The 25510-nt window shown below is 35.3% G+C and overlaps 1 protein-coding gene and 1 pseudogene across 5 annotated transcripts in view; both read right to left on the reverse strand.

The window, feature by feature from the left end:
- The window catches only part of LOC107502667, a 49269-nt pseudogene extending 35357 nt beyond the window's left edge, over nucleotides 1-13912 (reverse strand).
- Nucleotides 1-25510, reverse strand: part of SGCZ (sarcoglycan zeta) — a 781719-nt gene that overhangs the window by 178810 nt on the left and 577399 nt on the right. The window lies entirely within an intron of this gene.

Here is a 25510-nt window from a genome sequence, read left to right on the forward strand (position 1 = left end):
TTCAAGGATCTGAAATCTGAAACTGACAATGTCTAAATTTCTTTGCCCACAGTCTTTCAAGCTAGTTTAGGCCAAAGGGAGGCACAGATGTGAAACTGGAGGACATGAGAAAGAGGAATGTTTTTTTTTTCTCCCTCTTCCTCGGTGTCATATGGCAAATTCGACAGTGGCTTTAAATTTTCAAAACTGCAGGTGGTCTCTTCTCGATGGTTTAAGGTCCAGACTCTGGGATCCAGCTACCTAAGCCCTCAAGCATCATCTTCTTCCTTTCTCCTTCTGAATGGCACTGGTTCCTGAACTCTAGGCACTGCCATCACCTTACTTTTCACCAGGCCTAGATCTGACACGGGCTAGCTGCCAGTGTCGACTGAGTTGCCTCATCTTCCACTAACTCCTTTGTAATTAGTTCCCCATGTTAAATTCCCTCCACTAAAATACATGATATGGGTTTAGTTTTTCTGACTGGAGGCTGACAAGTAAAATGTAGTTTGGCTGAATATGTAAGCATTATAAGTTATCTCACTATTTTAAGGCTATGATGTGAGTTATTGCTTTATATATCTTTTCCATAAAATTATTTTTTTCTCAAAAATTGCATTAAGATTTAAACTAAAATGCACACATAGACGTCAACACAGATAAGAAAAATAAATTTTTGACTCGTAAACTGTTTTTATCTACTTCAATGTGCACATTATTTGTTATTTAACCAACATATCCCTCTTCCACAGATATCAAATGTAGCAAGCGGACCAATTTGCTTTTAATATAAACTGATGAGAATCATGCTTGCCTACATAATGGCTGATTTGTACATTCAAAAAGAGATGAAGTATACAATTAAATGTAATGAAAATCTTGAAATAATTCTGCTTCAAAATTCTGTATGTGTGACCATATCAAGTCTGTGATTTGCAACTGTACTGTACTGCACAGCTGCAGTGTATGTCAAGTGAGATGCTACTTGGAATATATTAATTTGATAAATAATTTACTTCTTAATACATTAGAACATTTTCAATATTCTTTTTATAACAATATTTCAATCACTAGAATTTCAGTAAGGTTTTTTTTCTCAGTGGAACTCATGAGGTAACTTTGGATTCAAGAAAAGTTTGCGTAACAAATAGCCCAGAACATCTTTGTGATATTTACATTCATGTGAATAGTTGTCTGCTCGTTTGGTCATGGCAAGTAACCCATCAGACCATCAGATGTTTGTATCATCTCATCTCACACGAATCTGCCCTCTGCTGTATAAGCTACAACTGCCAATTTTCCTTCTTTTCCTTGAAAGTAGCAAACTTGTATGTTCTGCAGAGAAGGCTCTGCATCAGTCTCTTTACTTTGTTCTGACTATATTTCTTTGAAAGGCTGGTTTCTTCTTTCTACACAGAACTAATCTCTGTCTCACAGAGTATCCTTGATCACTCAATCTGGTTGAGATCCTCACATACCCCATTCTGGTCACTCTCTTACCAAGTCCCCCACTTCCCTGCCCATAGCACAGATCACTGAAATTATTTTCCATAAATGTTTATCTCATAATTACTTTATGCCTCTAGGATATAAATTCTGTGAGAAGGACCTTACTTGTCTTGCTCTCTGTTGTAAGGCTAACTTTTTAAATAAAACCTGGCATATAGCAGGCACTAAAAAAATTTTTTTTGATTGAATATAATCTAACTCTTAGCATCATATAATTAGAGATAGGACCAATTCTATTCTATGCATTGTTACAAATTTCTTAATTATTTGCCATACTAATTTAAAAACTAAAATGTTAGCAATTGTCTGTCATATTTTATAAATAAGAACATTGAGATTCAGATAATTTAAAAGGGTTGCTCAATATTACTCAACTATGGAGTAGTGAATTCCAGATTAGAACAAAGATCTCCATACAACTAGTTCTGCATTTCCACCTATAATAAAACATCTCCTTTCAGTGTCATTAAATCTTAAGTTACATTATATTATAAATATAAATCAAAGAGGCATAAAGGCATCAAAATATAGGTACAAAATATAAATAATTCACAACTATTACATGCTATTCCTGTTAAATATTGAGTTATACGTAATATTGTTTCAATGTCAAGAACTGAGAAAGGCTCTTATCAAGAATGAAAAAAATGGGATTCAGGTGAAGATGGCATAGATTATGTAGACACTATGATTGCCTCTTCTCCCTACCAAATCAAAATTATAGCAAAACTATAGAGCGATCATCACTTGGAGTCACCTAAAGTATGGCTGAACAAAAGTTCTATAACTAGGGACATGCATGAGAGGTTGCCTAGAGATTGGTAGGAGGGGTGGAGATGCAAAATGGGCCAGTGACACAACTATGTGTGGTAGTTCAGAATCAGGAGGGCTATCTTGGCTGTGAGTCCCCTACCCGCTAGAGGATTGAGGGCTCTTGGCCCCACACTGGGCTCCCCAGCCCAGGAGTCTAGCTTCAGGAAGAGAAGTCCCCACAACCTCTGGCTGTGAAAAACCAGTAGAGATTGTGGCTGAGTGATGTAGAAGGCTGTGGAAGTCACAGACATTCCTCACTATCTTCCCTGCTACCATCAGACTCAGGCTGTCACCACTTTTCCCTTGAACTTCTGAACACATCTTATGGTTCTTACATTTCCAAATTTACTTCTCTCCAATTCTTTTTAACTTTTTTTTTTTTTTTTTTTTTGCCAGAGTGACATTTTCTATATAAATCAGTTTATATCACTCCCCTGTTTAAACCCCCTCAGTAACATTTCATTGCATTTAGAAAGTCACAAGGCCCTGGATTATCATACCTCCCACGGCTACCTCATCTAGTCCTACACGACACCTTGTTTACCAAGCTTCAGCATTCTTTACTTTCTTAAATTTTCTATGCTTTTATATGCTTTAGAACCTGTTTTCTCCCTCTCAGTCTTCACTGGGTAAAAAATTTCAGGTTTTAGATTAAATAATATTTTATGGTTGAGATTTTCCCTGACCCATACCCTATTCAATATTATTGTCCCTGCTATTCTCTTTTATAAACATATTTTTATATTTGTTCATAGAACATAAAATAATTTTAAATTATATAATTATATGTATATTTATATGGTCAATGTGTGCCTTATTAACTAGGTTTTAAGCTCCAAGATGATTTCACTGTTATATGCAACACAGAACACCACACTAGCACATAATGGGGTCTCAATAAGTCTGTAATGATGTTAAGTTTTTGAATAGACTATTACAGTGATGTAGTGGTAAAAATCAATGAGCCACTCATTCAAAAAAAACAAACAAACATGTATTTATTCAGCCTTTAATTATACCAGGAATTCATATGAGCACTTATAGTATAAAGACTTAAAACAATGACTCTAAAATTATACTCCCTTATTAGGGATTATGACGAGTGCTCTAAAGGAAATCTCTTAAAATAAAAAGAAAAATTGAAAAATGCGGTTTGAGAATGAAAATTGATTGTATCTTCAAGTAAGAAAATATTTCCAGGCTCTCTATTTTGATCAGTTCTGATTAATTGTTAAAGTCTGTCTCAGAACTTGAGATAATCTGAAGTGGATCAACTTTCATAAAAATGTCCTACTATTACATTATTGACCTTATTTGAACCAGAGACAAGACACAGTGTCAAAGTTTTACTCTTTGCAGAGATGCCAGACCCAAAATTTTGTATTAATTTTATCGATAACATATTTGCTACATAAGACACTCTTGCTATAATATGTAAGTAAAAATAATGAAAACTAACAAATTTCTGAAAATATTAATAATGACTTGAGGAAAATTTTGAATCAATTTTTAGTCTTATGTAAATAAAATATGTTGACATGTATATATTGCAAAACATATGTAGATATACAGTAATTTACAAAGTAGATTACCAGCATGAAAATATTGGTATGCCATTTCAAAATATGAACAATTATTATAGGCATGACAAATATGACTTGACACATGAGGGAGAAAAAAGTGCCTCACTTTGAAAGTGAGCTTATAGCTCTCACTAGAGATAAACAGTATAAAATCAATGAATGAACTAGAAGATACGTGCTTAAATACCCGGGCTTTGAGTATTTTAGTTTAATGACTCTCAAAGGCAAATTAATTTCTTTTCTATTTGTGCAACAATACCAGGAAAGATTAGAAAAGGTCTATTTTTAAAAACCCAAATGGATATCTGAGTATATCAAAACTTGTAAAAGAACAAAATTCTATTTAGGAATTGTAACATTGGTATTTTGTGCAATTCTAAGTTAACATAAAAATAAACAGAAATTTTAAGTTTCAATCAAGCTTTCATTTCAGGCACACTTTTCAAAGTGAACACTGCTATTCTCTAAGGAAAAAGTTAAAACAAATAGAAATCTTTAGTTTTTCAGTTTAAATCAGATGATGGTGCTGATTTTTTCTTCAAAGTCCCCCTCTTTTTTCCTTTCAAAAACATTTTAAAAACAAAGAATGAGAAAAGTTCTGTGTTCTTCAAAGCATAAAACATTATAAAAATGTTTTAAAAAGCTAAAGAACATTTAGGTTGTAAACCATTGTGTCATGCAATTAAAATAATGTGATTACTGAATCAACTAACGGGTGTTATTTTGTTGCTTTTCTTCAGATTTATTTTCCAAATTAGAAACATTTTATTTACAATATTTATTATAAGAACATACACATTTGTCTTTGAACATAAACAACTCTTCAATTTTGAAATAGCATGAAGCATTCTTCCTTAAAACACTCTGTGCTATTAAAAAAGTTAAAAATATTTGCATAAATATTATCATAGAAATCATTGTTTTTCAGCTATAAGACATATAAAATACATTAGAATTCTTTTACTTAGGGAAATTCTTAAGTTATGTCTTGTTCAATTTAGAAAAGTTGGTTTATTACACAGAATGCCTAATTATGCTAAATTCAAGGTCAAGTCTCTGTTGACATAACCAAGAGAAGATGGAGAACGTGCTACTTCATTTTGCTACCTACAGTATGTAAAGTCCAAGCTAACACAGAGTAATTGTAGATGTCTTAAATTACTCCCCCCCAAATCTAAACTTTCTGAGAGTATGGATCATTTATATATATTATTGTAGACTATTGTATACCCATCATCTAATAAAATGTCTAGCACATAATGAATCTTCAGTAAATATTTGTCTCATTAAATAAATACTATTTTAATAGCATTGTAGAATTACGTGATTATATATAAAAGAATTCTACGAAAAACGGTAATTCAACAAAGTCTCAGAAATATGGTCTCTTTCCAATACAAGCACTCCCAAACATTCCCATGTGATCTAAGGAAAAGAGAGCCAGTATATCAATTATACAGTGCCTTGAAAGAGAGGATGACAGAAGGGAGCTGCACACCTGGAGAGAGAGTGATGAGTAAGGATACACTGCCCTCTCCTCAAAGACAGAGGCATTCATCTCTTGTTCACAACTGTATGCGTATCCTTATCACCAAGCCAGTGTTGAGCTTAGAGCTGACATTCAAAAATTGATTTACAGAATAGGATGACATGCGTTGTATGGTATTATCAAATTTTAATTGACACTGAGGTGTACTGATAAAAATACCATGGGGTGTGGTTTTATAGACTTTGACTCACATCCTGACTTTTAATATTGAGAAACTGAGCCTTAGTTTCTTCTTTTGTAAAATTCAAACAATAGCTCAGATTCCCAGGTATTTTTTTTTTTAAGAGTTAAAAATAACGTATGTAAAGCATGCAGTGAGAATCGGCACAGAGTTTGCATCTAATAAACAACAGCTATTATAATTATGTGTGTTTCCCTTTAGATAGCTAGGTATGTGTACATATGAATGTCTAATTCATACAGATAAAAATGTTGTAAAATATTCAAATGAATTGCATTTCAAATTTAGATAGATAATTTCAGCATAACTGCTGCCAAGCCTTGCCTTTTGCAGCTGTTCTCTTTAAATAATTCACCTAGTCATCAGGTAAAATTACATACTCTGCATTAACTTTAAAGAAATGCACAACAGTGAGCATCTTAATGAGTAACCTAACCTTTTATTCAGCCTCATTTTCATGAGCTATTCATTTTAATCAAATAATACAGCCAACCATGTTAGAAATTCTCACAGGGGATAATATATTCAATATGCACCTATGCTGCATATTAATGAGCTCAATAAGGATGCGCACATGACAAGCTATCAAAATACTCAGCAACAACTACAAGGATGATTTAATAATTTTAATTAAAATGGTTAAATTTGAAGAGTATTTGACATTTGGAAACTTGATAGATATGAACTACAAATAAGAAATATTATTTCTTTACCTTGCAAATTATTATCAAAGTGACTAGTATTTAATCAGGTGCTTTACATAAGAAAAGTAAAACCATAACAAAAAAAATACTATTTACGACTTATATGTTAAACTCTTACTATATACTTCAGAAGTTAGACTTTACTTCAGATTTTTAAAATAATTTTAGGATTCTGCATAAAATCACTACAATAAATATTAACAAAACTCTTCCTATTAATTCTTACTATTTTAACTTTAGTGCTCTTATCTTTTATTGAGTTGATAAGGTAGCCTGAGATAGAATCACTGGCCAGAACATCATAATAATATGAAAATATGCTTCTATAATATTGCTTTGACACTCTCTTAAGTATTATTCTTTATACCAATCCAAAATTATGCAGATAATTTGAAGGAATTCCAGAACATAGTTTGTGTAGGCAACATTAGCTCACCTCTCATATCTCAAACTTATCCTTACTTTTTAAGCTTAATAATGTATATCTAGTTGTCTATTCAGCAAATATGAAAAAATTGCTTTTAACTTTCTGCTCTTTTTGTAAAATGAAGAGTTCCTTCCTATTTTCTTTTAAGACTCCCATCATAAGTGAATTGTTCTAATGGATTCTGTTGAATGAAATAATCTTGTTCGAGAGAAATAGATGTTTTAGGAGTACATAGTAAAATGTGTTAGATTTTGTATGTCATTATATTGTGATCCTAGGTTAAGTATTTCTTAAATTCATGCTAGTGATGTTGATCTCATAGATTTCATGGAGTCTTTAAATTGCTAAATGTTCTAAAGATAATGTCCACGAAACCTCTCTCTGGTCATCTCTTTTTCTAGAACACTAAAACACATTTCCTCTTTATCCACTGGCTTAATTGTTCTCTGTAACACTATAAGGATGCACCTGCACACTAAACACATCCATTCATACATGAATCTTTTACACAAATCATAAACCTTAGGGAAGAGAGTCTTTCCTTTGGTTTACTTTGTTCTCTGATATATCTAGACTCCTAGAACTTTGTAAATTTACAATAAAATTGTGTTAAACATGTGAACACATCATCTACTTTTCTCTAGTAAGACTGGTCGCTTTCCACTCTTAGATATTTCGTGGGACTTGCAAAGAAATATTAAAAGATGTTTCTAAAGGGGGAAAAAAGCTGCATCTACAGAGAAATGAACACACACGCAAAGAAATTTTTTAAACCAAAATTTTATTTTATATTCCTGAGCAATTATTAGTTTTTTATTTTGCTATTATTTAGCTTAGATATGCCAAATATTTGTGATACTCTGTCCTCATGTTCTTAAATCAGTGCTATTCACATTTGAGTGTTTATAAGAAGTCCCTAGTTCAAGTTTGATTTCTCAGTCCTATCCTCAGAGATTCTGTTTGTATAAGTCTAGGGTAGGACCTGAGGATTTTTAATTGTTATGCTTCAAAACCTGCCCGAGATAAATTTAAGCAAAAGAGCCATTGTTACTTCCTATATTATATGATAAAGTTAAAAACACCCTAAAATGTATTATGTCATGGAATTTAAAAACAATTTAGTTTATGAGTAGCAGAAAAAAATATGTGATCTGCCACCTCAAACTAATTTTATAGGCATAAGCATCAAACATAATTAATCTACTATACTAGCATATCAATAAGTTTGGCCAGTAATGCTCAGAAGTATTGAAAATGTAGAGAGTGCATTCTAGGTAAATAAATACATATGTTAGTATTTGAAACATTTTATAACAAGTGTTACAATGAAACACTTATGAAATTGTGATCATAAAACTGAAATTGGAAGATTTAATATTACTAACAACCTACTTTGAAATTATTGTTTCAGTAAATGTTGATTAAAATAGACACTTGAAATTGGGAATGCACTCCAAAATCACTGTTATTCATTTCTTAGCTCATTTAACAATATTTTGGAAAATTGTGCTTAATAGGGTGCTTGAAGATTTTACAAAATTATCCTACTACTTACATTTTTTTATTAATAAAATAGTGTGTGTACAATGCCCAAAGTATAAATTTTCTATAATTTTAGTGATTTTCAAAAAAATAACACTTGATTCATTAGTACCTTTAATATTATTAAAAAGAACATTAAATAATGTTTCACAAGTGTTCATGATTCCTTTAAATATAAATACAAGTTATCAACCATATAAGTACCAAAATTACATTATATTGAACATGTCCTTAAATTAATAAAAAATTCAGTTTATTTCAACACAATGAGTGTTTTCAGAAATACTAGGAATATATTACACTTTTCTAACTGTAAAGAATATATAGAAAAATATTGAGAAATAGGAATTAGCCAATGAGATAACTATTGCAACATGGAATATGTTTTAATGCATACATGAATAAAAATTAAATCTCCTAGCTCCTGAAAATAGCAAAAGTGAAATAAATAAAACATTATTGAGTCAAGAAATTGTGCATACTGTATCGAAATAATATCACTCTACTTAACAAGAATTTTAGTATAAATAAATTAATTGACAAAGTCTTTGACAAGATACAACATCCATTTATAATCAAAACACTTAGTAATATAGGTATAGCAGGAAAGTACCTCAACATAATAAAAGCCATATATGAAAAACCCTCAGCCAAAATTATACTTAACAGTGAAAAACTAAAAACCTTTCCTGTAAGATCAGGAACAAGACAAGGCTGTCCACTATCCACTGTTATTCAATATAACATTGGAGGTCCTAGCAAGTGCAGTCAGGGAAGAGAAAGAAAGAAAAGGCATTCAAAGAGGAAATGAAGTTAGACTCTCACTATTTGCAGATGATGTAATTCTCTACATAGAAAACCCTAAAGATTCCACAAGAACATACTAGAAATCATAAGCAAATACAGTAGTTTCAGGATACAAAAATCAATGTTCAAAAATCCATAGCATTCCCATACTCTAATAATGAATTGTCAGAAAAAGAAGCAGAAAAAATAATTCCTTTTGCAATTGCAACAAAAAGAATAAAAAACCAAGGAATAAACCTAATGAAACATGTGAAGTACTTAAATTATGAAAACTATAAGGCACTATTATAAGAAATTATGGAAGACACAAAGAAATGGAAAGATATTCCATGTTCTTGGATTGGAAGAGTCAACATAGTTAAAATGACTTTATTACTTAAAGCATTATACAGATTTAATGCAATCTCCATCAAAATTCCATTGGCACTTTTTAAAGAAACAGGACAAAAAAACACCAGATTTGCATGGAAGCACAAAAGACACCAACTCGTCAAAGCCATCTGAGAAAAAGAAACAAGACTGGAGGTATCATTTTGCCTAACTTCAAATTATACTACAAAGAACAGAAAAATAGACACACAGATCAGTAGAACAGAATTGAGAATCCAGAAGTAAACCCCCATTTATATAGGCAAATAATTTTCGACAAAGGAGCCAAAAACATACAATGGAAAACTAAAGCCTCTTCAATAAATGATGCAGGGAAAAATGGAAGGCCATCTGCAAAAGAATGAAACTAGACTCTTGTCTATCACCACACCAAAATTAACTCTAAATAGATCAAAGAGCTAAATATAAGAACCGAATCAATAAATTGCATAGAAGAACACATAGAAGCTAAACTCTTGGACCTTGGACTTAAAGAAAATTTTGTAAATTTGACCTCAAAGGAAAGGGAAGTAAAATAAATAAATAAATAAATAAATAAATGGGACTATATCAAACTAAAAAGTTCTGTACAGCAAAAGAAATCTTCAACAAGGTAAAGAGGCAACCATCCAAAAGAGTAAATATGTTTGCAAGCAATGACTCCGATAAGGGCCTAATATTAAAAATATATGAAGAACTCATATGACTCACTAAAAACAAACAAAAAACTCCAATTAAAAAATGGGCAGAGGACCTGAATAGACACTCTCCCAAGAAGACATATGAAAGGATGTTCAACTTCACTAACTGCTAGGGAAATGAAATGCAAATCTAAATCACAATGAGATACCATCTTGCACCTGTTAGAATGGCTGTTATCAATAGGACACGTAATAACAAGTGCTGGGGAGGATGTGGAGAAAAAGAAACCCTCATACACTGCTGGTGGGACTGCAAACTAGTACGAGCACTATGGAAAAAAGTATGGAGATTCCTCAAAAAGCTAAGAATTGATCTACTATATGATCCAGCAATTCTTCTCCTGGGTATTTAACCCATACTTGAAAACTCATATCCAAAAAGATAATTGCACATCGATGTTCATAGCAGTATTATTCACAGTGGCCAGGACATGGAAGCAACCAAAGTGCCCTACGATAGATGATTGGCTGAACAAGCTGTGGTACATATATACAATGGAATATTACTCAGCCATAAGAAGAAATGCAATACTGCCATTTGAAAAAACACAGATGGACCTTGAAATAATCATATTAAGCAAAATAAGCCAGACAGAAAAAGTTGAAAATCACATGATATCACTTATATGTGGGATATAAACCTAAAAGTAACAAATGAAGAGGACAAACAAACAGAGACTCATGGACATGAACTCTAAACTAGTGATTACCAGAGTGTAGGTGTTGGGAGGGAGGAGGAGGTAGGTAAATGGGGTAAAGGGGGTCAAATATATGGTAGCTGAAAGAAACTGGACTTTGGGTGGTAAACACAATAGAATATACAGACGTCATATTATAATGTACACATGAAAACTATATAATTGTATTAACCAATGTTACCCTAATAAACTTAATTTAAAAAAAAAGAAGAAAGAAGAAAGTGCCACATCCTAATTCCTTAGTGATTGCTCAAGAAAAGTTAAAATCTTGAGTGTTACATCTATTAATGCCAAGGGTAGGTTTATTCTATGGAAACATTGGGTGCTAAAATCCATAGGTATTTTCAGTTTGCGATGACAGACTAAAAACATATTTGTTTCTTGTGAAATTATATTCAAATAAAAGTACAGAAATACCAAAATTAATAAACCAATGAAAGCCAAGTCAGAGAGAGAGTGAGAAAAGGAGCATAAAAGAAGGAAACAAAAGTTATTTTAGGTAAAAAAAAAATTCCTTTAATGAGCTGAACAGATCACTCTGTATACCCCCACATTAACTTTGTGTGATGCAATGGACTGTTGGTGTGTAAGATAAGAAAACATGGAGTGAGAGTGTTCAACCCCAGGTTTATTGTCACTACTACAAATTCCATCCAATGCTGTTCACCCCTAGGTTCATTTGATGTGACTAAGACTGGCATTTTATAAATTGTAAAATAAGGAGTATCTCACCTGGCAACTATTAATTGCTGTTATTAGCCAATTTTATATTAACTGTTAATCAATTTAAAAAAATACTTTGCCTTGACAATTCTGTCTCAACATTTTTGCTTCTGCCAAGCCACCTTATTTCAAATAACCATTTGCCATCCAATGTTATTTTGCTTTATAAAGACAAAAAGGTAATATTCTATATCTCAAAAAAGCATCCAATCCATCTATTTCTATTTTATAAGAAAAATCAAGAAGTGGATTTCCTTGAATACTCTTGTCCAAATTCCTTTTTATTGTCCTGAAGCCCCAAGATGAATTATATGTTTAATGAATTTTTTTCTCTTTGGGGGAAAAAAAGATGGAAATAACATGTATTGTTTTCAAATAAGCCTGACATGTGATCACCTTTTGTGGAGTTCTTATAAGAAACCTTTGTCCCAAATTTGGACCAACTTGCTCTATTTTTTGTTCAAAGAAAGATAATCAAGAGAGAGTTCCTTACTGAACTCTCTTCAAATGATATCAAAGAATTATAGTTAAATATCATAACTGTAAATCATTTCTGCTCTGGAGAGGTTAGAAAGGGCTAATATTTCTCTTTTTTTCAAAAAGAATTTGGATGTGAGCAAAACCTTTTGTGTCCTACCAATCTCAAAGTTTGTTGGAGATGAAAGTCCAAATTTGCTCTGACACATTATAAAAGAATCTCAGGTGCAGATGGCTAAAACTAATTTTGTAACATATGAATTATGTCTAATGCTATTTAAAAGATTTTTAACCAAAATATAGATATTCATATATTTTTACCGATCAATACGATTCTTGGTTCTGAAACTCCTGCATGCCATATGCTTGATACACAACTTCAGCCCCATAAGAGAGAAAACAGTCCAGTGAAGTAAGCCAAAAGACAAGATTCAGACTAGAAGAAGCCATGTGCAAGCCAGGATTTTTTACATGTTTTTGACATGCTGAAGCTTCTAGCTCCTGGAATATAATACATGTTTCCCTTGTCCTGGACACCCAAGGGTATGCCTCCTCTCTTGGGCAGAAGAATAATCTAGAGTTACATTTCGGTGCCAATAATGTGTAGTGAAGAGTAGATCCAGCTGGCATGCTCATAATGATCAAATTGTGCTAATTTACTTTAATCCAATACATTGCCCCACTATCAATTTGCAATAAATGATGCATTTGCTTTCTAGACATGAATGAAATGCTCTAGACATATTCCAGGAAGGCCAGAGAAACTTGCCTCCACTCCATATGAAATAACCCACTGGTGAATTTCTTTCAGGATGAATCACAATCGATCTAGAATATAATCTTTACATATCCAAATCCCTCAAACTAGACCAAAGAGAAAACCTGGGATGCAAGGCTCAAAAAGAAATGTGGGACGGTGCTACGCTCATAACTGGTGGTCCTTGACCTATCTCTTCTGACTAGAACCCAGTATGGTCGATGATCAATTCATGAGTTGAACTAAAGACTTTTTATTGGGCAATGTGTGTGTTTATTTTAGGTATGGCACTGTGTTAAGTACCCTAAAGACTACAAAAATAAAGGAAAGAAAGACAGAGAAAGACAGAGAAAGAAAGAAAGAAAGAAAGAAAGAAAGAAAGAAAGAAAGAAAGAAAGAAAGAAAGAAGGAAGGAAGGAAGGAAGGAAGGAAGGAAGGAAGGAAGGAAGGAAGGAAGGAAAGAAAAAGAGAAAGAAAGAAAGAAGGAAGAAAAAAAGAAAAAAGAAAGAGAGAGTGAGAGAGAGAGAGAGAGAGAGAGAGAGAGAGAGAGAGAGAGAGAGAGAGAGAGAGAGAGAGAGAGAGAGAAGGAGCTCTGTAATCAATCACACAAGCTGGGTCTGAATTCTGAACAAGTCGCTACCAACTGTATCACCTGAGGGATGCCTAAGATTTAAATGTTGTTTTACCAAGTTTCCAAAAAGAAGTAAAGAAAGAAGGGATGTGGCAGGGGAGCAGCGTTCAGTCAGGTCAGGGTTCTCCGACCATGCCTCTGAAACCTTCCCACCTGGCTGCTGATGCTAGCAGCCAGGGCAGCCGGAGAGAGTACTCCTGACTCCGGGCCTCGCAGAGAAGCTAGGGAGGTTCCTGGACAAGGTGGGCCACACCTGGGTAGGATCTGGGTGACTCCAGCCCTTGGCTTTGAGAAATCTCTGGCCTTGAGAACCTCGGGGAAGGAGGTGAAGGACCAGCAGAGCCATTGCCCAGACCACAGTCCTTAAAAGTCCCCACATGGTGGCCTACCTGGTGCCAAACACTTGCAATCTGTTGTGGGTAGTCCCAGGCCCTGGGAAGTCCGGAAGGGTTGGTCGGCCATTGCGGCCTGGACCTTTGCCCTTTGGAGCTACGTGTTCACGTGTTGGCTTCGCGCACTCAACTTTCTGTGTGACGTTTGCCAAGGGGTCGTCACAAACGCCTGCCTGAACCGCTCAGTTGAGTGCTAGACCTTGTGAGGAGTCGGAAGCGAAGGAGACGCTTTCCTAGTTCCGCACTCTATTCTGAGGTTGGTTTAAACCACCACTGGCTCTAAATGGGCAATCTGATTTCTCAGTTCTTCCTCTCATTCCGCCGCCGCCACCGCGCTGGGCCTGTTCGCCGCTGTCGCCCAGTGATTTTTCCTGTCCGTAGAGACGATGCCCCGCCTAGGCGGAACCATCTAGCGGCTCGCACACCTGCAGGTCCCACTCCTGCAGGACCCACACCTGCCGCTCCCACACCTGCCAACTGCTCTGGTTTCAACTGCAAGGATCCTGGGCCTTCACCAGCTAGCCTTTACGTGAGGCAGAGGAGGAGTTATCCTACCTCCCAAGGTACGTGCTCCCCTCCGGGTGTCCTCCCCTTGAACTGGAAGAACCCTCCGAAGAAGCCTGTGTTGGATGCTAGTTATCCATAACGTTTCAACGTCTGAGAACCATACATATCCCTCGTTCGAGGCAGAAGTTTAATCTTCTGCGTTCACTTTCTGAGCGGGTAGACAATGCTACCAAGCCAGTTCCATCCAGTACCATCCCACCTCCTTGCCGGAAGGAGATGGGGGTGAAGGTCCAAGAAGAGCCCAGAAAGGGGATGACAAGGAAGGAAAAGGATCACAAAGAAACCAACCAACAGGACCATGGGATCAGCCCCTATGATAATGAGTATCTACCACTGACATCTAGACCCCTGAAGACAGAGGGAGTCCTCACTCCCCTAAAGTGAAGTCCTGGGCCTCTGGACCTTCACCCCAAGCAACCACAAAACAGCCAGAGTGAGAATGCCCACGAGGCCTCCACCAGCTCCTCCTCTGAAGGCCAGGTGGAACAGCTCACGAGCTCATCCGGCCCTGCTGGACATGTCCTGCCTCCTCCCAAGGCTGACTCAGAAGCAGCAGTGCTCTCTGCCCCAACCCCACGCTGCTCCCCGCTGCCAGAGACATCCACAAAGGAAGTGCTCCCCAAAGACCGTCCTCTCAGCATCTCATGCTCAGTGATGTCAGGGAAGGAGATGCCTGGCAAAAAGCCTTTAGACATCCCAAGAGGCTCTCCCAGACCAGCAGTAGGCCCTGCAAACATAAAATTTTCAAGCCACTTGTCTTACCGCTGCCACCAGTGCAGTGGGGTCGATGTGAGCTGCCTCCACCCTATAAGCTTCCACGTCTAGCAGCTGACAAAAACCCAGTCACCTTGAAGAACACCAAGTGTCAGGGGAAGAAAATGAACAAAAAGAAGACCAAGAGACACTTCACTGCCAGTCCGTCTGCTCCTTCATTCTCCCAACCTGGATCGGTGACTGCAGACTCCCTGCCCCTGACCACTCGGCAGGTCTGTGCTACTACTGCCAGCTTGGCTGACCCGTGTGCTGGGCCCCTGACTGTGCCTGTCTGTCCATCTTCTCTGACACCAAATCTTAATCAGGAAACAGGACACCCAGTTCCTCACGTTCCTGTTTCTGTTCATGCAGGTTTTCTTCCTGCCGTTGGTTGTCATCAGACTTTCCATGCTTATGGAGGCCTTTCTCATGCAGTCATAAACACAACAGCTGCTATTTCTGACCCCACACCACTGAGGCCCTCAAACCCCTCCTTTCAGCCGCCCTCCTGCAAAATGGAATCCCCGACACCTATGTGGGTGGATTCCCCACCTCCTATTTCCTCACTCACCCCTCTTCCAGTCCCTTCTACCAGTCCCTTTATTTCCAATGCCCCAGCCATCGCACCTATGGCTGTCCTTTCTGTCACAACTCAGCCACCTGCAATTTTGACTTGGCAAACTGCTCTAGAGTCTGTCATTGATAAAGACACCACACCTGCTACCCAGGCGGTCAATTTTGGATCTCCCCCAGACTTTAGCATGATATCTCAGCCAGACAAATGAGTCCACCGTAGGTGGAGGAAGAGGAACTCTGCACCATTAGCTGTCTCCTAATTATGTGTATATATTGTTATAAATATTAATACAACCTTGTTAATCTGTCTCTGCTCCTGTGTCCTTTTACTCCTTAGCTCAGCTGTAGAGGAAGAACTGGCATATGAATGGCAGTGTGTTGAACTGGACTTAAGGATGCTAAATTTTCTTCATCTCAGTGACTGAGATGTGAAGTAGCCAAACTTTTTGAGTGCACATGCTGACTCCTGAAATCCTGTTTTTAGTGTAAGAGATGACAATCCGGGAGGAAATAAGGTCTAGAGGAGGGAGAGATGAGGTGACTCACCCTTGCCTCTTCTCTCTATTCCTCTCCCTTCTCTCCCGCTACTCGGGCCTCAGTGAAGGCCAGACAATCTCTGATATATCATAGGAAAACATACTTCGTGGTTTTAATTTTTAAAAATATGTTAATATTTTCTGTCTTCTTATTTAATTTAGACTGAAGCCGGTCATCTTCACACATTTCCCACTTCGCCCAGAGAGGATAAATTTGGCAGCTAGGTTCTTGAGTCTGGAGGAACAAAGTGAGGAAAAGCTCATGCCTGCTCTGTAATTATTGAAATTTTAAGTTTATTCAGAATTTATCCTGCTGCTTAAAAATATCAGAAAAGACCCTCTTTAATAACTTGCCTGGCTCTAATCTGAACCACTAAAATATCAAATCACAAACGTTAACAAGTGCACCAAGTCTGACTAAACCTAGAGTTCTCCAGGGTCTCCTCTAGATTTAATAAAGGCAACATTTCTGACTCTGTGGAGCCTACATTCAAGCAGGGGGCAGGGGGAGAAGAAATAACAAACACATGGAAATTATCTGGTAGGTTAGCTGGGAACCACCAATACTATGGAGAATAAAGCTGTATATATAAAGTATAGGGATTGCAGGGAGAGAGAACTAGGGTTTTCAGTTTAAATAGGGGGCAAGATAAACTTCACTGGGAAGGTGGTATGTGAATAGAGGAAGGCAGTTGAGTCAGATATTTGAGGAAAAAGTATTCCAGATAATGAGAATAATCACTGCAAGGTCCAGAGGAAAGGTGCCTGGTGTTCTCAGGGAGCAGGTAGCAAACTAATGTGGTAGTTAACAGAGTCAACAAATGGGAGGGAGAGGAGGATTGAGATTCCCTATACCACCATTTATTGGCTGTGTAATCACAGGTGACTCAACTTCCAAGTGTCTCTGTGAACTCGGTGTTTTTTCTATGGCCTATTTACTTTGCAAGATTTTTGAAAAAATAAAATAATGTAGGACCATAACTAATAAGCCATTTCATTATTGTTCTACACATAAGGATAGATAAACAGACGGGTGATAGATGGATGGATGAATGGATAGAGAGAAATAGAGCAATAGATTGAATTTTTGTGACCCCCTTTCCCACCTCTCCAAATTCGGATGTTGAAATGGTATTTAGAGGAGGAGCATTTTGATGGGAATTATGTTTAGAAGAGGTCATGAGGGTAGGGCTGCTGAGATGGGATTAGTGCTGTTATAAGAAGAGGAAGAGACATGACATTCCCTCCCTGCCACAAGAATGCACAGCAAGGAAGTGGCCATCTGCAAGCCAGAAGAAGGAACCTCACCAGAAAATAAATGGGTCTTCATCTGGGACTTCTCAGCCTCCAGAACTGTCAAAAATAAATGTCTATTGTCTTAAGTTCCACAGCCATGACATTTTATTATAGCAACCTGAGCAGACTAAACAGCTAGGTAGGAAGGCAGGTAGGTATGCAGCTACAGAGGAAGATAGATGATAGATAGATAGACAGATAGATAGATGATAGATAGATAGATAAACAGACACAGACACAGACTGACAGACAGACAAATACATAGATATATAGATGATGGGTGGAGACAGAACTGCTTAATAAATTCCTTAAGCAACAGTGTTTTGATTCCCTTCACTAGGCAATTCACATAGGAGATCCCCATTTTAAAGGGAGCATAAAAGTGCTTGTTTTTATGAACTAGACACATGCAAACACATGATAACTGAGCCTAAACATGCACAACATTGGGCCTTGTGCAGCATTTATGAGATTAGCCCTGTAAAAACAAAGAATGCCATCACAGAGAGACTGTGGACTCCTCCAGGCACCCTGTTGCTGATTCATTCACTCTAAGTTATTACAGTTCCAGAGGATCAAAGCTCCTGCTCCCTGGCTTCTGAGACTAACCCGGCCTGCCCTTTGTAGTCAGAACTGCATCTCGGAAGCTGGGTTGAGATCCAGTTTGCTTCTAATAGTCTAGTACCATCTCTCTGCCATGCCTGGCAATATTAACGGAGACGAATTTTTAAAATTCATACTTTTTGACTTTTTTTTTTAAGGCAACTTTAAAATTGGTAACTTCATGTTATTTTTCTAGCTTTATTGATAAGACAAACGGGGTCAGCTTCTAATTTGCCAGTGAACTGGCCCAGGCCGTTTATAGATTTGAAAACACTGATGTTGTGAAATACTGAAGTTAGTCATACAGTCACTCAAAAATATTTTTCTGAATACAAATATTTTTCTGTTTCCACTGAAGCAGAATGTCATTCATTTCACCAAACATAGATCTCAGAGTTATTACAGAAAGCTGAGTAAGTTATGTTTGAAATTTATATTTATGATTATTAACAAATACATGTCATGCTTACATTATAACAAGTACTATTCTAAATGCTGAGTACATATTACCTCACTTAATCCTCACAGTAACTCCATAGTTGGATAATATTTGTAATAGCCACTTGCTATTTTTTTTTTGAAACTGAGGCCCAGAGAGTTTAAATAGCTTTCCCAATGTGACAAAGTGGTAAATACTCAGATTTAGAACAAAACCGTCTAGACTTTTGTCACTTTGTTGTGTCACCTTATCTTAATCCGTGTTTAGGGAAAGGACTAAATTGACAAGAATCTGAACTATAGGCAGAAGGCAGAAGTGAGAAAATGTATGAATGAGAGCAGAAAGAAAAAAGAATGAGGAAGTATTTTCACCATCCTCTCAGTCACTGGCTCAGTTCTCTTCTGAGTGCACTGATTACTTGGAACCATATTCTTGAGTCTTGAGCTTGACCTTGATTATTTCCTAGAATTCCTGGCCACTCTGCCCCATTTACTTGATGAGACTCCCTTACACATAAACACTTCCCTGAATGAAGCTGAATTCATCACGACATATCACAATACGTGGTAAAAGTCAGTTACTGTTTCTCAGTAGCCAGGTTTATCACCCGCCCTCCATCTCTGTTTCTTTTGTCCAGTTCTGTTGCTGTTGAGAACTCATAACTTATGTTACAACTCAGCTAGTCCAATATATAATACCTAAAAAATTAATTATGTATTAAAAATATATTCTATAAACTGAATCTCCTGCGGGCAACTTCTACCTATTTTATCTGATTCAATCGATTCAATCTTCATTGCAGACCTATAGTTTAGATATTATTATCTTAGTTTTCTGTTGAATAAATCAAAACTTAGAGAAAGTACCATTTTTAAAGTCCTGTGTTTAACACTGAACTATGATTACAGCCAGTTCTCTTGACTTTCCATCCAGGGCCATTATTAATTAAATTCCTGGCCTCTAAACTACTTCCATTTAAATCTGAAAAGGATATTCAATCAAAAGTCTATATCCATGTCATCAGCTTCAGTGACAATAAAATAATCTCATATGACGATTTTTGTGACTCCTCAGATTCTATATAAATTCATCATTGAATGGCTTTTAACCTCTTTTAAATATACCTTTGCTTATTATTTCTTTGCACTTAAAAATAATTAATGGCCATACATTAATAGGCTCATCTTAAAGTGGTACAGAAGGAAGACAGTTATGCAAACTATTAACATATCGGTGGGCTCACAAAATGTAAAAGCTTGATGTTTGTGTAATGCTGCCTCATTTCCCAGAGAGAAATAGAAACATACATGTACTTATGTTGTTTAAATTAATCAATATAGGTTTAGAAGGAATTCTAGGCATGGTTAGGGTATGGGGAAAACAAGGGCTATAGAGCATAGTTCTTGTCTATAAGAAGTTAACAGTTTAATTGGGGAGAGGGCATTCAATAACTCAATGAGATAGGCCTGATACAGGTGGTCCAAAGGTCACACTTTGATAAACTTTGCTCTAGCACAGACCAGCCTAATCTTCTATTAAAATCCATATTTCAGTGTCTAATTAACTTGAATCAAGCTCAATGTCTACTTTAGGAATTTTCCCAGGGGTGCTAACAGCCAAAAAGATAATATGATACCTTTAGATATGACACAGCAAAATGGAGTATTCGAATTTGACAAGAATATCGACTTCTTTTTAAAAAACTCACCGTCTTAACCTTACATGCTAGTTCCAAAAGAATGAGATGGGTAATAAGTGACATTCGATTCAGAGGTGGGAGAGAAAAGAGGCTCAGCTTAAGTAGAACATTTTGCTGAATTCTCCGAAGTGATAAAGAACAGTAAAGAACACACTACCCTCCTCGCACTCTAAATACCTTGAAAAATAAGATGAAAGCCTAAGATAGAGTTCAAAATGTCACCTAATTTAAGAACCCACATTGGCTGACAGTGAAAAGATTAAAAAAAAAAAATTCTAAAAGAGAACAGGCAGGAAGGATAATGGTGGTGGCATATGTTTAGTCTACAAAATATACTTTAGTCAAATATGTAGTAACAGAAAAAAATCTAACTATGGGCAGTGAACACACAGTGCAATGTATATATGACTTATGTCAAATTGTACACTTAAAACTTATTGAATTTTGTTAATCAATGTAACTTAAATAATAATAAATATAAAAAAGATAATAAATAAAAAAAAGAAATGTAAAGAAAAAACAAAGAAAGAAAAAAAAGAAATTTTAAATTAATCGACATCTTCCATGAAATTTTACTTCCTTTGATCCAGATCTAGGCTTAGCACTTTTAACCAACTTAAGAGGAAAGTGGAATTGCCAGACATATTTTGTTGGTTTATATTTTTCCTTGGGAAATGAGTGAGAGAATATTTTGCAATAATAATAAAAAAAGGCTCAGATAAACTGCTTCCAATCTTCAAAAGAAATGAGAGTGAATGAATTTGCTCACACTGCACTGCAGAGAATCAGTGGATTGAGTGAGTAGAAATGGGCCAGTGTGGCTCACAGGACTCAGAGCTGCCCTGGCTGCCAAACACTATATTTTTTCTTGACTTGCTTCACTGTAAGAAAACCTGATCATTATAATCATTTTTTTTTTTTTTTTGCAATGGAAACATGCTTACATGTTTACAATTTGAAAAAAAAACTTTCTAATATGCTACTTAATTTTATTACCAGAAAAGCCTGTGAGTTAAGTAAGGCAATATCAGTTGCTATTCTATTATGACTTGAGGAGATTACATTGCATGTCTATAGAGTAAGCAAGAGGAAATGGCTTTAGACTTGAACTTCTAATTAAAACACACACACTCTCTCTCTCTCTCTCTCGCGCGCGCGCTCTCTCTCTCTCTCTTATATGTGAAGAAAAATATTATTTCTAGAAGACACTTTGTAAGATGGATCTTTCTTGTGAGAATCAACGTATTTAGAAACTGAATTAGAGATTGATGTATTTATAAGACTGAGCAGCTGTTGTCCTAAGTAGGTAAAGTGTTCCCAGCTTCTATTTAGTGTTTCATTTCAACATACAATTTCCATACTCTGAATAAATAAGCTCATTTTATTAGGAGCATAAACAAGAACACAGTGAAAACATATTCTAGAAAATGGAAGAGTACGTAAAATCTTCTAGAGCCCACAGCCGTGCCCAGGAAGAGTTGCCTTTGAAGAGATTCTGAGCAGCTGGGAAGCAGGGTAAGGCTCTAAATGACCAGGACAGAAACAGGTTGAGACAAAAAGTAAAATTTTCACTTGCTTACAATCTTGCCATGGATAGCCATCAAAAATGGTATAGGTTAAATTAATACTAATAATCATACCTGGATTCAAAATCAAATTCCATAATTTTATGTTTCAAAATTATGCCTAATATCTTTCCATTATATTCTTAAAAATGCATTTTTTTCATCATTATTGAAGGGACCACTGATGTTATAAAAGAAATATTTTATTGTGGGCAAAATTTAGCAGCACATCTGGCCAGTTTATCAGCTTGGTGGCGTTATGTGTACGTTATTTAATTTGTCTGGGTCTCAATTTCTTTTTTGTATATTATTGAGTATAATACCCATCTCATAGCTTATTAAAAATTAAATAGAATAATGGATGTAAAGTGCTTACATCCTATTTACAAAGTATTATTATGATAAAAAATGGCATTTGATGAAACCATTTTCATGTCACCATTGAGGTCCAACACAGGTGAGGGTTATAAAAGAAGTATGGGGTTCAGTTGTATGTATGTGTGTGTTTTCTTCTCATAAATAAGCTAGCTGCTTGCATTTCTTCAAGAAGACAATGAAGCTGAGGAGGACATAGGCAGAGAATTTATTCCACACTCAACCTGTTTCTGAGCTCCTGTTATGAGATCCCATCTCTGGTCTTTGAGATTTCCGAGACATGAAAATGAAGATAGCTAGAAAAGTAATTTAGGTAGGTATAAGATAATTGAATATTGACCTAGGAAGCTTTGACTCAATTTGTAGTGCAACTGGCAAGTATAGTCCAGAATAAAACACAAAATCAATTTCTTTCTTTAGTAATTCTAGGCAGCGAGGCATATGCTATCTTTTTATAAATTTTAAATGTTTCAAGTTTGAATTCCTCTAATGGTTATGATAATAAATTTATTATCTATAATAGATTTATTATTAACTCAATATTTTTCTTCATTGAATGCAGATAATTCACACCTATCACCACTCTTCCTCCTTTCAATTAATTCTGCAATGATCATTATTTTTATTTTTTTATTTTATTTTTATTTTTGTTAAACTATTGGTTATTTTTTCAATTTTTTCAAATATATTTTTTTCAATATATATATAGTGTGTGTGTGTGTGTGTGAGTGTTTTATTCCATCAACTACAATCATTATCTTTTTTCACTCCCTCAATTTTCTTCCTACATTTATACTGCACTGTCATACTCATAAATACTTACATTCCATGACCATAACAAAGCTGTACATTCTTTGACCATAGGTTGGCAGAAAAAGTTGAAAAACAATGAAACTAAATTACATTATTAAAATGTATAAAATTTGCTCGGGTGCTCTGGGATGTATTTTATTATTACTTCAATGTCAGTTTTCCTGATCCACATAAAGGAAAATGTTTCTAGCATTAGACGTCAATAACTTTCGTCTCTTAAATAGTCTAATAATTATTTAAAATTGTCTCTTTTTTTATTATTCAGACCTCATCTACAAGTTTTAATTTTTCTTTGAATTTTGAGCTGATACTATAATTTTTAGATTTTAATCATAGATTGAAATTTTCTATTATACATTTAATATTAATTGTGGAAACAAATGCATTTTTCCTCCTTATCCTGTCAGTGCCCTCTCCAAGCCTGAGCCTTTGTACCAGCTGTTTGATAGGCTCTGCCTGCCACAGGCTACAAACTTTGCTAGGTGGTTTGGATTTAGGGTAAGAACAGACATATGCCCTCCTGACTTAATTGGGTTTTTATTTCAGGGGAGGAACAAATTAGAATATATCGAGAAAAGTATTTTAAGGGGATATATGCCATTAATGCATTTGCCATTACATTAAAATTATTCCATCATGATTTGGGCCATAAGGGGTTCTTCCTAAGGGTTGGAGAACTGAGAGTTAATGTATAATGACTGTGAACAAGAGAAAATTGGCTGGATCTAAGGAGTTCCTTGTGGAACAATTAGTCCTAGGAGATCAAAGCTTTTCAAGAGAGGGATTCCTTAGGGATATGCAGAAAACAGGATTACCTTGAGAGAGTAACATTGAGTTCCTGTAGTAAGATTATATTAATCTTATTATGAGGCATTTACACCTTCCTTCAAAAACTATTTGTGCAGAAAGAAAATTAGTTTTATCAATTTTTCTTTATAAAAAGGTTTGTCTCTTTGTTTTATCTAATACTATTCATGTGTTTTACAGATTGGTGTCAGTTTTCAAAGTCTGCAAACTGTTGGTTAATGACCTATAAACATAGAAATAGAGATAAATAATTAGGTAGTGTTTACAAAAATTTGACTTTGCCAAAAAAATGATTACGCTTTATCAAAGTGTCTGCAAGAAATTAGAAATAAATTTAAAAAATAATAAAAAGCTTCCTTCATAGATAGTTTGGGTAGCAGACCACTGTTGATATATGTACAATCACAAACATTTGAACTGGTCATGCATACAATCAAAAGTTTTGTAGGGTCAAACACTTTAATCAAAAATATATTAGGAAGACATCCATTCGATGCTTCAAATGCATACCTCATAGCAATAGGTTCAAAATAAAAGTCGCCTATGTCTTAATGTTAACTATCGCCTTAGTGCTTTTGATTCAACTGCATGGCAGTGTCATATATCTAATACTAACTAATCTGCTGGTATGTTTGGTTTCAATCACTGGAAGTTTGAGAAGCCCAGAAATAAAGCAAAAACAAATACTATAAGGTTTTAGAACAGAATAATAAAAATATTTAGTATATTACCAAATTCATGAAATAAAAAGAATAATCTAAAATTTACCCAAATTGACTCAGAAGCTAAAAGGAAAGTTAAAGTGGCAACACTGATCTGAGTTCTTGGACACAGACAAACATCTTACTTGCTGGATAATGTGGATTGCTCACTCATCTTATTCCACTCACTGCTTTGACTGCTGAGAAATAAGAAATACTGTTTTGTAAGTCCTGTCTCATTTAAAGTTGATGATATAATTTTCTCTCACCTATTTATCAACTGTTTTCTTTTTCAATTTTTATCCCATATACATTTTTTGTCTCAAAATACTTTGCTATTAGTTTAAGTTATTACATCTACTTTATGAACCTAGTCAGCACAAAAAATAACATTTTCAATTATTTACTCCCTTGCCTGCTTCGTGATACAGAAATTGCATATTTTTAATGATTTCTTAATATCATGACAGCTATAGTGCTGATAAAAAAAAAAATTCCAAACACCTCTTTCTGTATTACCTTTTTGCAACAATAAGGTAAACTTACTTTTGTGTAACATGTGCTCAGTTTCCTTTTCTGTTAAACTTCTAATTTAGACTTTATTAGTATGTGTTATTATAAAATTACTAGAATTAAGAAGACTGAATGTTGAATTTATTGAATTCAAATTTTACTGTTATATTAAAATGACTAGCATTTCTTTCCACAGCAGTGGAAAGTGCGCATTTCTCAGCCTCGGTGATTACAGAACAATGGTTTATTTTCTGCTTCAAAATTCATAGGACTGAGCACCATATGTGATTTGATAGAAGTATATTTTCTTCATTTCCCATCAACAATCCTTTACAGTATTGCTATTGTACAAATTACATTAATCTTAGTGTTTTTATTGCATTCATATTTTACATTTAATTCAGCCGATTACATTGTATTGAATG

Source organism: Rousettus aegyptiacus, unplaced genomic scaffold, assembly GCF_014176215.1.
Source record: "Rousettus aegyptiacus isolate mRouAeg1 unplaced genomic scaffold, mRouAeg1.p scaffold_m13_p_11, whole genome shotgun sequence".
Classification (NCBI taxonomy): Eukaryota; Metazoa; Chordata; class Mammalia; order Chiroptera; family Pteropodidae; genus Rousettus; species Rousettus aegyptiacus.